The 13,917-nt window shown below is 29.6% G+C and overlaps 1 long non-coding RNA gene across 1 annotated transcript; it reads left to right on the forward strand.

Moving 5' to 3' along the window:
* Positions 1-368: 368 nt before the first annotated feature.
* Positions 369-1,185, forward strand: LOC126887092 (uncharacterized). The gene is made up of 2 exons (XR_007698961.1): positions 369-458; positions 1,086-1,185. It is a non-coding gene; the product is annotated as an uncharacterized LOC126887092 (long non-coding RNA).
* The last annotated feature ends 12,732 nt before the right edge of the window (positions 1,186-13,917 follow it).

The raw sequence follows: 13,917 nt of genomic DNA on the forward strand, positions 1-13,917 counted from the left end.
TGCTTTATAAACATATGTCCACAAATGCTTCGTTTCCGAGATACGGGATGATGAATTTTTTCTTACAAACTGACGATTTATTTATTGCTCTAAAACTGGTTGAGATATCCAAATGAAATTTGGTAGGTTTTAAGAGATAGTTATTGCACATTAATTGACATACAATTAAGAATTTTATATTCCCCATTGGCGTGCATACGCAATCCCCAATTCCCCATCCCCATTGGGATGTATCTAAAATGTTTATACCCGCCTGCACGCCAATGGTGAATATACAATTACAAAATATATACAAAAAAAAGAATATACAAAAAATGCGCAATAACTACATCTTAAAACCTACCAAAATTTTATTTGCATATTACTCTGGGCTAATTAGCAAAATTCATGGAAAAGTTATTTACCAGCAATTTTATTGCTGGAATCGAATTATAAAATCCTATATATTAATAATATAGGTATGCAAAGTCCGCAGATAGTGTGCTACTTTTTTTATAAACAAAATGGCGGCGACAAATCGTATTTTTTTCAATTATTGCTCTATAACTCCGAAGATTTTAACTTTACAACAAAAACACCCAAATAGAAATTCACCGCAATTAAATTCTGCATAGAGATATCTTTTTCACGATTTGCTCCGACGAAAATTTTCCTCGGAAAATGCGGGTTTTCCTAACAAAAACTATAATTTTCAAATAAAGTTTTAGGTAGGTAATTATTAATCAATAATTAAATAACTTAGTGACATCAAAGATTTCTTTGTATGGATTGTAATTCCAGAAGCCGGTGAAAATTAAACGAATATTTTAGCAACAATTCAATTGTTAATTAACAATTTACGATCGCAATAATAACCAAAATAATCATGATACATTGATCAAACTTATAAAGATTATAAAGATGAGATGCTTGTTTAATATTTTATCGACAAAATATAAATTTTTCTTTTTTTTGCATAATCTTTAAATTTTGAAAAAAAATAGTTATAATACGTTGGTCTAATTAGTAAAGTACAAAGAAAGGTTATTTACCAGCAATTTTATTGCTTTAATAGAATTATAAGATCCTATATATTATTAATATAGGTATGCAAAGTCCGCAGATAGTGTGCTACTTTTTTTATAAACAAAATGGCGCCGACACATCGTATTTTTTTCAATTATTGCTCTATAACTCCGAAGATTTTAACTTTACACCAAAAATACTCAAATAAAAATTCACCCCAATTTAATTCTACATAGAGGCATGTTTTTCCCGATTTGCTCCGACGAAAATTTTCCTCGGAAAATGTGGGTTTTCCCAACAAAATCTCGAATTTTCAAATAAATTTTTTGGGCCAGTAATTATTTATCAATAATTATATATCTTGGTGAAATAAAAGCTTTCTTGGTATAGATTATAAATTCAGAAGCCGGTTAAAATGAAATGAATATTTTAGCAACAATTAAATTGTTAATTAACAATTTACAGTCGCAATAACAACCAAAATAATCATGAGACATTGATCAAACTTAGAAAGATTATAAAGGTGTGATGCCTATTTAATATTTTGTCGACAAAATATAAATTTTTCATTTTTTTGCATAATCTTTAAATGTTTAAAAAAAATTGTTATAAACAAATTAACATTTCTTAGAAATTCTTTATTATATTCTAATTTTAAAAAATACTTAAAATGCGTATTTCATAGGTCTTGAAAATGAATGTTTTAAAAAAAATTTCCAACCATTTGCAAAAAAGTTAGGAAACAGCAAAATAAATATACGATATCCCCATTGTTTATAATTTGTTTTAATTGTTTCAAAGCTTAAAAGTGAGTCTATGGTACAATCTAATTACTCACAAAAAATGTCAAAAATTAGTGCAATTGTTATATTTTAATCAAAGATTAAAAATACTTTTTTTGTAATTTTTAGCGCGAAAGTAGGCTTGATACAGAGCCGGAGATAAAATGTTCACTCGAAGCGACTGACACGCTTAAACTCGCGCGAGTTGTGTATGTGGGCGGGTAGCTAAGGTACTGTATTATTCTACTTTCGCGCGTGTAAATTACAAAAAAATATTTATAATATTTAATTAAAATATAACCATTAAGCTGATAATCGATATTGTTTTATAAATAATTAGCTTGTACTTTAAACTCACTTCTACGCTTTGAAAGAATTAAAAAAAATTATTAACACCGTAGTAATCGTATGTTTACTTTGCTGTTTCATAACTTTTTTGCAAATGGTTGCAAAAAAGTTTTAAAGCATTCATTTTCAAGATATTTGAAATGCGCATTTTAGCTATTTTTTAAAATTATAATATAATAAAAACTTTCTGAGAAAAGTTAATTTGTTTATAACTATTTTTTTTTAAACATTTAAAGATTATGCAAAAAAATAAAAGATTTATATTTTGTCGACAAAATGTTAAATAGGCATCTGATCTTTATAAGGTTTCAAAGTTTGATCAGTGTATCATAAATATTTTGGTTATTATTGCGACCGTAAATTATTAATTAACAATTGAATTGTTGCTAAAATATTCGTTTCATTTTCACCAGCTTCTGGAACTATAATCTAAACCAAGAAGGCTTTTAAGTCACCAAATTATTTAATTATTGGTAAATAATTACTTATCTAAAACTTTATTTGAAAATTAAAGATTTTGTTGGGAAAACCCGCATTTTCCGAGGAAAATTTTCGTCGGAGCAGATCGGGAAAAATACGTCTCTATGCAGAATTTAATCACGGTGAATTTTTATTTGAGTGTTTTTGTTGTAAAGTTAAAATCTTCGGAGTTCTAGAGCAATAATTGAAAAAACACGATTTTCGGGCGCCATTTTGTTTATAAAAAAAGTAGCACACTATCTGAGGACTTTGCATACCTATATTATTAATATATAGGATCTTATAATTCGATTCCAGCAATAAAATTGCTGGTAAATAACTTTTCCCAAAAATGGCCTATTCTCCGATAATCAGCCCAGACTATATCTCAACAAATTTTAGAGCAATAAATAAATTGTCAGTTTGTAAGAAAAAATCAATATCCCGTATCTCGGTAACAAAGCATTTGCGGACACATGTTTATAAAGCCAACGGTCATTATTTTTTCATGCAGAATTACCCCTTAAAAATTTGTCGCACTTATTTAGAAACACCCTGTATTGATGAATAACATTGTTAGTTGTTAAAGTACCTAACTTTTTTATTATCCAACATAAGCGAATGAATCAAAAAGCAAAATGTTAAGAAAGCCTAAGGATACAGTGGAGTTTTAATTTTAATATTTTATATACGCTAGAATATTCCACAGGGCGTTCCAAACTTTGAGGAAAAAACACACTATTATTGTTACACCCGGTATACAATGACGCTTACCTCTTTAGCAATAATATAATTACACCGATCTTCTTCAAGAATAAAGCTATAATATACTAAAAAAATCACTCAAATCGGACAACAGGTTTATAAAATACGAGACATCAAAAATGTCCCATTTTTAAGGTGGTGCGTTAATTTTGATGTTTAGGTAGTGTATACAGGGCGGTGAATTGAAAAACGGGCCATAGGAAACTCAATGTAAAATTCTAAACTGTTTAATTCCTGCTTCCATAATTATTTTACATCAAAAGACATGAGAAACTATTAATTTGTAAAGGATTGAAATATTTATTGAAAACAATTGTTAAAATTAATGTTGTTCTGAAGCTATTTTCTTGTGGCATTTTTACAATTTTAACTATTTATAATGAGAAATAAGCCACAATATTATTAAAAAAATAATATTGTGGATTAATAGTAAAGAGGAAGTCAATAGAAAGAAAATACCACAATTAGTAAGTCAATAGTCAAGTTAGTGCATATTTTATATTTTAGTATTACTTATATATCCATGTATTATTGATATTATTTATAATTTAAACAAAATTATAGTAAAGTCAGAATTTGGTATTAATTTTGAGAGTAAATTAAATGTAAAACCAAATACTTACGATGTCGGGATAGTATCACGAAGTTTTTCCTGGTTTTCCCTCGTGCTTTACTATGAGATCTCTAACGCGAGAATTTTAATGTCACCGTTGCATGTGGTTGTCTTTTTAAAGACAGATCACATGCTATGATTTTTTGTGACGGATATTCTTGAGTTGGGGTTGATTTCATGTAATCGAATGAACTATCTTTCAGTAAAGTCGTCCCAGGAATGCAACGCATAAATATTGGCAATATCATTTTAAAGTCTTCTACTTTAAAATGTATCATATTATGTATCTGAATTGCCGATATAAATGAGTCAAATTAAATAAATTATTAGAAGAATTTTTTTTACTAAGCAACAACATTTTTGTTTATGTTAATAGTATTTTGTATTTTGACAACGGCACCCGATTTGGGCGTCGAAACGTTAATAAAAATCATTTTTTAATAATATTGTGGCTTATTTCCCATTATAAATAGTTAAAATTGTTAAAATTGTTCTTAGTCCAGAAAGCCACTGCGCATCCGATAGGAAAAATATTCTAATTCGGACTTTTTGCACAATCTTACTCAAAAAGGACTCCTTTTAACAAATTTGCATGTTGCCAGGACCAAAAGGTGGTCAAAAATTTTTTAAACGTTTTTTTTTTTTGTTTTTTTCCTAAAATTATTTTTTTTGAATGAAAAAAAGTTTTTTTAGGTTTTTTGGATCATTCCAAACAGAAAAGGTCTTTAGTGACTTTTCTCTAAAAATGATAGTTTTTGACATATCAGCGATTAAAAATTGAAAAATTGCGAAATCGGCCATTTTTAACCCTCAAAAACTATGTGAAAAACTTAAAATTTTAATGTTGCCAAGGTAGGTAGATATTCTTTAAACATCGATTGATGAAATCCCGAAGAGTTTTTTGCAATACAATATTCAAAACTTCTTTGTTTTTTAATTGCTAATCAAGCGTGCGCGACACTATTTTCCACCGACAGTATGGTGCAAATGAAAGGAATAGATTCGTTATTTCGTAAACGGGCGACTTTAAGGAAAAATTCCGAAACAGGTCGATTTTTATTTTTAAGTTATGATATTGTGGCATATATGGTATACTAGTGATGTCATCCGTCTGGGCGTGATGACGTAATCGATGATTTTTTTAAATGAGAATAGGGGTCGTGTGGTAGCTCATTTGAAAGGTTCTTCATTTCTTTATTCAGTAATTGAACATTTACATAATTATTTTTACAGGGTGTCCTTCTACTTCTTTTTTTGTCAAATAATTTAATTTAATAAACATTTTTTGGACACCCTGTATAAATAATTATGTAAATGTTTATATTACTGAATAGAGAATTAAAGAACCTTTCAAATGAGCTAGCACACGACCCCTATTCTCATTTAAAAAAATCATTGATTACGTCATCACGCCCAGATGGATGACGTCACTAGTATACCATATATGCCACAATATCATAACTTAAAAATAAAAATCGACCTGTTTCGGGATTTTTCTTTAAAGTCGCCGGTTTATGAAATAACGAATTTATTCCTTTCATTTGCACCATACTGTCGGTGGAAAATAGTGTCGGGCACGCTTGATTAGCAATTAAAAAACAAAGGAGTTTTGAATATTGTATTGCAAAAAACTCTTCAGGATTTCATCAATCGATGTTTAAAGAATATCTACCTACCTTGGCAACATCGAAATTTTCAGTTTTTCACATAGCTTTTGAGGGTTAAAAATGGCCGATTTCGCAATTTTTCAATTTTTTAATCGCTTATATGTCAAAAACTGTCATTTTTAGAGAAAAGTCACTAAAGACCTTTTCTGTTTGGAATGATCCAAGAAACCTAAAAAAACTTTTTTCCATGCAAAAAAAATAATTTTAGGAAAAAAACAAAAAAAAACGTTTAAAAAATTTTTGACCACCTTTTGGTCCTGGCAACATGCGAATTTGATAAAAGGAGTCCTTTTTGAGTAAGATTGTGCAAAAAATCCGAATTAGAATATTTTTCCTAGCGGATGCGCAGTGGCTTTCTGGACTATCTACGAATTAAACACATTCCAACATTTTGTAAAATATAATAAATTTTATCAAAGTATTTGCCAAATTTAGGCCACACACAGTGCAAGAATGTGTATAAGGTTGCCTTCGGTCACAATGAAATTATTATATTAAGAATATTTTGAACTGTCAGTATTTTTATTTTATATTATCGAATGTATTGTTTAAAAAACAATAAAGTCGAAAGGATGTCCTCAGTTAAGGAGAAAGTAGTAATAATAAAGATGTTTTATTCAGTCAATAGTTTGCGTACTGTCATAAATAGTAACGTGTGGCCTTACTTTTACGCACTTACTTTAGGTATGGCAAATAAATGTATTCTATTTTTCAAAATTTTGTACTCTGTTTAAATCGTAGAACAATTTTAACTTTTGTTTTTAATACAGATTTTAATCCTCTACAAATAGTTTCTCATGACTTTTGATGTAAAATAATTTGTTTTTAATCTTCTTCTTCAAGTGCCGTTCCTAATCGGAGGTTGGATATGATCATCACTATCTTTACTCTATCCAGAGTCAGAAGCTTTTATTTTGTATAATTTCCTAATATAATATCCTAATATTTATAATGAAATACAAAATTCTAATATGTATGTAGCATCTATCATTCGTACAATATCGGGTGAAATCGATTTCCACTTCTAATTTCCTCGCTCTTCATATTTTCCCCAATAATTTATTTATTAATACATATCTACTCATAAATATCTATAAAAAATATATAAAAATAGAAGCTTTTATTTTGTATTTGTAATTTGTAATATTTCCTAATATTTCCTAATATTTATAATAAAATAATACAAAAGTCTATTTATTTCTTATGCATGAATCAATCCTACATTTTAATTATCGAGTGAAATCGATTTCCAGTTCGAATCGATGCGCCTCGCCGTCTGTATATCGATCAATTTGTTTATTAGCATGCTCCGACAAATATTTTGACTAAATCATAGAGTGCTCTGCATGTCCCTACCATGCAATTTTAATACCTTAAAGACCAGTATCGCTTAAAACAGTTTTTGCTTGTACATTTCTAGTAGACTGTGGACCAATTAGAATTGTATCAAGATCATTTGACATATTTGTGGCCTGGCAGGTTCTTTGTGAATCGGCGTCTTTTGAAAATGTCGAAAAAGGTAAGTTTATCCAATTTTACGTTTGTTGTTTTACAAATAAATGAAAAATATTGATCACATATAAACATTTATAGACTACCTAATTGATTTGATTCATTCAAATATACACTCAAAATCGAAGTAGTTTTTGAATGTTTGAAGGTATTCTTAGGTACCTACAGCTAGGGTAGATTGTTTTATGATTGAAAATATTTTATATATACGGGATGATAATTAGCGTTGATATTAATATTTTATTATAGGTACTCTCTCTTAATTTCTTGTGCTTTAATTTGACATAATACTTAATATACAGGATGATATAATTCTTTACGACAATCAAACATTGTTAAGATGCTTTTAGCTTTTATGCATGTACCTACATACCTACTTATTCTTAATTGATCATCTTATTTAGACTAGTTCTGTTCTTCAAAAATTGAAAACTATACAGTGTGTTAATTTTAAAACTTACAATGGCTATGTCTCACGAACAAAAGCTGATATCGAAAAATGCTTGAAACCGTTTCTAGGATAGTAAGGGGGAACTAAAATGACATGAAAGAGAACTCACCCCCATCAACCCCCTAGGCCCCACCCATCACAACCAAAAAAGTTTAAATTGCAAACCCCTACCTGTGATACATCATTGAAAAGTCTATAAAAAATGCTATTTAATGGTATAAACAATAAATATACAGGGTGAAGCAATAATTGTGAAACTTTGGCTTAAATGAAAAATTTAATGAGGTTTTGTTGAACTACAAATTTGATAAAAATGTCAATTAAGTAAATATTTAATGTGAATTCCGTTGTTTGGTAAACAATAATACAGCCTATTTTCAAATTCTGCACGAAATTTAGCAAATGTTCTAGTAATAGGGCGACATGCTTGAGTAATTTTTTCTCGCAATTCCCCAAGTGAAGCAAGTTGAGTTTTATAAACAACTGATTTAGGGTAACCCCATAGAAAAAAGTAATATACTATCCTACTATAAAAAGTACTATCCAATGGTATAAATAATAATTATACAGGGTGTTAATATCAGCTGGCTTACTATGACTTTGTATTTGTAATGCTATCTCCCGGACTATTATTTTAAATGGTAAGTGTCTGCTCGTACTTTTTTTGTTAATTAAAACTTAATTTGCCATTTTTGCCTTAAATCAGTTGTTTATAAAACTTGACTTGCGTCACTTGGGAAATTGCGAGAAATAATTACTCAAGCATGTCGCCCTATTACTAGAAAAACATTTGTCAAATTTCGTGCAGAATTTAAAAATAGACTGTATTATTGTTTACAAAACAACGGAACCCACTTTGAACATTTATTAATTGACATTTTTATCAAATTTGTAGTTCAACAAAACCTCATTAAATTTTTCATTTAAGCCAAAGTTTCACAATTATTGCTTCACCCTGTATAATTATTATTTATACCATCGGATAGCATTTTTTATAGCCTTTTCAATGATGTATCACAAGTAGGGGTTTGCAATTTAAACTTTTTTGGTTGTGGTGGGTGGGGCCTAGGGGGTTGATGGGGGTGAGTTCTCTTTCATGTCATTTTAGTTCCCCCTTACTATCCTAGAAACGGTTTCAAGCATTTTTCGTTTTCAGCTTTTGTTCGTGAGATATAGCCATTGTAAGTTTTAAAATTGACACACTGTATACAGGGTAGCGAGAAAGTATGGAAGACGGTAATTTCTCGGAAACCGTTAGAAAGATTTTAATAGATTTTGGTGGATACGAGTTTTCTAATGAGGCCGATATTATAGTGGTAATTTCATTGTTGTCAAATCTTCCGTTTTTCTGGAAATCTAATGAACTTTCTTATTTCAAATAGAACACCCTGTATATTTTTTGCGTTTTGCAGTCCATAAGAAATACTGATTATTTTTCATGTTATATTCCCTATACCTAAATACCATAATTCCGGAGTTATTAAAAAAAAAATTGAACAAATTATAAAAATCAATTTTTTCGGTCCAGGTAGACATTATTTTAGGTTCTTTGGATCATTGGGAACAAAAAAGATAATTTTTATTTTTCCTCTAAAGTTAATCGTTTATGAGTTATAGACAATTTAAAACTGAAAAAAATCGAAAAATGACGATTTTCTAGGTTAAAAATCACAAGTAAAAAATATTATTTTTGAAACTACGAAGTGCCTAGATTCAAGTTCAAATCTTATTTTATTAATAGCTAATAAGTAATTTGAGCTTGATTCATTTTAAAACATTGTTTTTTAGTTGTTAATGCAGCCCGATTGCCCGTCCTCTCGTATGCGCTTCATTAACAATTAAAAAAACAAGGTTTTAGAATAAAACGTGCCAAAAAATTTTATGGGGAGCTGATAGAAGAAGGTTTGAGCTTGAATTTGGGTGTTTCGTAATTTCACAATTTTTTTTACTTGTGTTTTTGAATCTTGAAAATCGTCATTTTTCGATTTTTTTCAGTTTTAAATTGTTTATAACTCGGAAACGATTAACTTAAGAGGCAAATTACAACAGACCTTTTTGTTCCCAATGATCCAAATAACCTAAAATAATTTCTACCAGGGCCGAAAAAATTGATTTTTATAATTTGTTCAAAAATTATTTTTAATAAATGTAGCAATAACTCCGAAATTGTGGCTTTTAGGTATAGGGAATATAAAATGAGAAATATTCAGTATTTCTTATGGACTTAAAAACGCAAAAAATATACAGGGTGTTCCATTTGAAATAAGAAAGTTCATTAGATTTGCAGAAAAACGTAAGATTTGACAACAATGTAATTATCACTATAATATCGGCCGCATTAGAAGACCCTTAGAAGACATACCAAAATCTATAAAAATCGTTTTAGCGGTTTCCGAGAAATTACCATGTTTCCATACTTTCTCGCTACCCTGTATATAGTTGTCAATTTTTGATGAAAGCACATTGGTAATTTCGCAGGTGGCCTAAAAATGTTTCATAGTCCATAGAAAGGTGTAAAAATTCAGTGTTCTTTTAGACCAGGTGCATCTGTAAAAATATTAGTACATTTGTACGTTGAGAGGTGACTCAAATTTTTTTGCAGAAATTGCTTGAAAATAACTCAAATAATAATATTTGAGTTATCCTCCCTTTCAAAAGGTCCGGAACATTGTTTAAATAATTAAAATGTCAAAAAATGAAGGAAAAATTCGATTTTTTTCTTCGTTTTTTGATTATAACTTTAAAAGTATTCGTTTCCGAGAAAAGTTGTACTGGCATAAAAGTTACGTAATTAAATTTAATACAATATAGAATTTGTTGAAAATTTATGAAATAGTCACCCTTGTTGCAAAATAGCAATAATTTCGGAAAAAAATATACAAAAAGAAGTATTCGCATTTTACGCTTTTCAACAATTTATGCTACACTTAGGACCTTCATATTTCAACCAGAAAAAGTTTGTGATACACTAAAACAATACTGTAAATTTGATTAAGATCGGGTCAATAGATTTTGCAAAATAAATTTTGCAATCCAGCTTTCGCAAAAAAAATTCATTTTTTCACAATATTACTGGACTGAAAATAAAGCAGATAGTAAGTTGAATGTTTTTTGCGTATAGAAGTGTACTGTAACTTTCATGTGCACTTTGCAAAATTAAAATCGATTAACTACCACGGCGACGGCGTCAGGAATTTTTTAAGATAAACATTAATTATTGGTGCTACGCGTAGGAAAGCGGATAGTTTGCCCTGATTGGGCATTCCAATGGCCTCTGATAATTATTAATACATTTTAATTTTTATTACATTTCGATATAAATAAATAAATTTGTTTATTGCAAAATAAAAACACATACTCTATCTTTTGAAATAACACTTTTTTTGGCAAAAACTTTCTTTGTTCATATATTTTAACTTAGAGAATAAAAGTTTATTATTTTTAAACATATGCAATTGTTTAAACAATATTTCACAAACAATAATAAAATTAGTTTGATTTTTGTGGAATTAAAATATTAAAATACAACAAAATATAGAGTAAGAAAATAATATATTGGATAAAGATTGGAAGAAATTTTGGTGGAAATCAACTTGTGTGAATCGAACACCGCTGTCTTGCGCGTAGCACCAAAAATTAATGTTTATTTAAAAAATTTCCTGACGTCGTGGTAATTAATCGATTTTAATTTTGCAAATTGCAAACGAAAGCTACAGTACACTTCTATAAGCAAAAAAAATTTCAACTTGCTATCTGCTTCATTTTCAGTCCTGCAACATTTTAAAGAAATTATTTTTTTTTGCGAAAGCTGGATTGCAAAATTTATTTAGCTAAATCTGTTCAACCGATCTTAATTAAATTTACAGCGTTGTTTTATTGTATCATAAAGTTTTTCTGGGTAAAATATGAAGGTCCTAAGTGTAGCGTAAATGGTTGAAAAAGTGAAAATGCGAATACTTGTTTTTGTATGTTTTTTTTTTTCGCAATTATTGCTATTTTGCAACAAGTGTGACTATTTTTAAAATTTTTAACCAACTCTGCAAGGAAATTTAATTGCGCAACTTTTATGTTAGTACAACTTTTCTCAAACATGAACAGTTTTAAAGTTATAATCAAAAAACCAATAAAAAAATCGAATTTTTCCTTCATATTTTGACATTTTGATTATTTAAACAATGTTCCGGACCATTTTGAGTGGGAGGATAACTCAAATATTATTATTTGAGTAATTTTCAAGCAATTTCTGCAAAAAAAATTGAGTCACCTCTCAACGTCCATCTCAAAACAGATGCGCCTTGGACTATTTGGCACTTACTATAACTAGTATGAACAGTTTTTACGTAATGCTTTTTTTAGGTTTTGTACCATTTTTGCGTATTTTTGCTTTTGCCGCCCTCTCATAATTTGCCGAACTAGGCAACTGCCTATATTGCCTAATGGATAAAGCGGCCCTGTTTGTATTAGGTATAGCTGTATATTATACTCGTAGGAGTTTTCGATCTCCAACGTTTTTGGCCGGTCCATTCCTCCTCATTTATGGCTGTATCTCTCATTTTTCCTCTGATCTCTCCATTGTAATGCTGGTCCTCTTCTCCTTCTATTAAATGGAACATAGCTTAAGACATGTTTTATCCATCGGTCGTCTTTCATTACATGAAATAGAGATCGAAAATAGCCTGCCATTAGTTCGTTTATCTTTTCTTTGTTCTCTGATCATTCTCCTTAATTTTTTTGTGTTCCCTAGAAGTCGTGTTCCATCTGTTTTTAGAAGCTCTGCCAGTGTTTTTTTATTTGTCTCACTAAAGTATTCCTTTATTTTCTAATACATTTATGTTTGTTGCATGTCTATTGTATTTGTTTTGTTCTGTATTGTAAAAACGCCTTCTTTTTTTCTTCACATTTTATCTTCACTTCCTATCTAAACCTTTGGGTTTTTATTGATAAGTTGCATGTCTGATTTATTTGTTTTGTTCTGTATTGTAAAAACGCTTTCTACTTTTCTTCACATTTTATTTTCACTTCCTCTCTAAACCATGGGGTTTTTTGTACGTTAATATTCGTTGCTTTTCTTTCTCCAAGTCTCTCTTACTGCGTTAATTATGATATCTTTGAGTTTTTCCCATCTTTTCTCGATGTTGTCGGTTTCTAATATTTCATTCTCAGCAATCTTCTCTGTTATCCTTTTTCTGTATATAAGTATTCCGTGGATTTCATATTTAGTTCTTCGACTCCTTTATTGGGTGTGAAGTATTTCATGATGATTTTTATTTTACATACTAGGCTATGGTCGCTACCTACATATGCTGAGTACCTACATCTACCTCTCATCACTGTATAAGATGGTTTTGTATTCTGTACAAAATCCGAAATCAACTGTACCATGTCAATGGCCTTAGTTGTCGAGGTATTTAAGCTAAATAAAAAAAATTCTCACTGATTTTTACATATAGTATATCTGGTGTGAAATATTTGACATTGAAATATTGTCATTGAAATTGTCATTGAAATATTTGACGTTAAGTTTATAATTTGAAGCTTTAATATTCTCTTTTTCATTCCAGCGTTATACGGTAGTGTTCAACGCTAGTGTTCAACGGTTCCGTTCAACGTTCAACCGTACGCTTCTATCAGCCGGTTCTCTAAGCGCGTAAAGGTAAGTGTATATTTCTGGTGGAGATACAATATAATATGTATAATACTTGTTAAATAATAAAAATGAAAAATAATTACTAAAATAGATTACAATCACAAAACTTATTCATTTATCATCATCATTATATCTATAAGTTAGGAAATCCACAATGTATATGAGGGTTACGTATAATGCATCTGAGATATAAGTTGGATCACTTGCAGTTTCTGGGTCAATAAAGCCGACTAACTCATAAGTGCTTGGCAATGAATATACTCTCCATCTATATTCATAGTCTATATACTTAGCGTCTATATTCTTTGCTATAGTCTCTTGGCTTAGTTGTACAAGGCTGACCCAGGTACTTCCTAAAAGCTGTTTAAAATAAGAATTTTGAAGTGAAGAAAGAAGAAGAAATATAAGTATAGACAAGCAGAGAAACTTAGAAGGATTGGCCTTAAAACAATTGCACAATATATCGAAAAAACATTTTATATCATAAAATCAAGGATGTTTCACAGGGTCTATCATGTATCGCCTATTCATCATCATCAATGGCGTTACAACTCTTCGTGAGTCTTTGCCGCGTCTACTATTGCCTTTCATGTTTGCCGGTTCTGTGCCAATAATTCCCATTGTTTCACTCCTATTTTCTCTAGATCCTCTATGACAGCATCTTTCCA

This window comes from Diabrotica virgifera, chromosome 6, assembly GCF_917563875.1.
Source record: "Diabrotica virgifera virgifera chromosome 6, PGI_DIABVI_V3a".
Lineage (NCBI taxonomy): Eukaryota > Metazoa > Arthropoda > Insecta > Coleoptera > Chrysomelidae > Diabrotica > Diabrotica virgifera.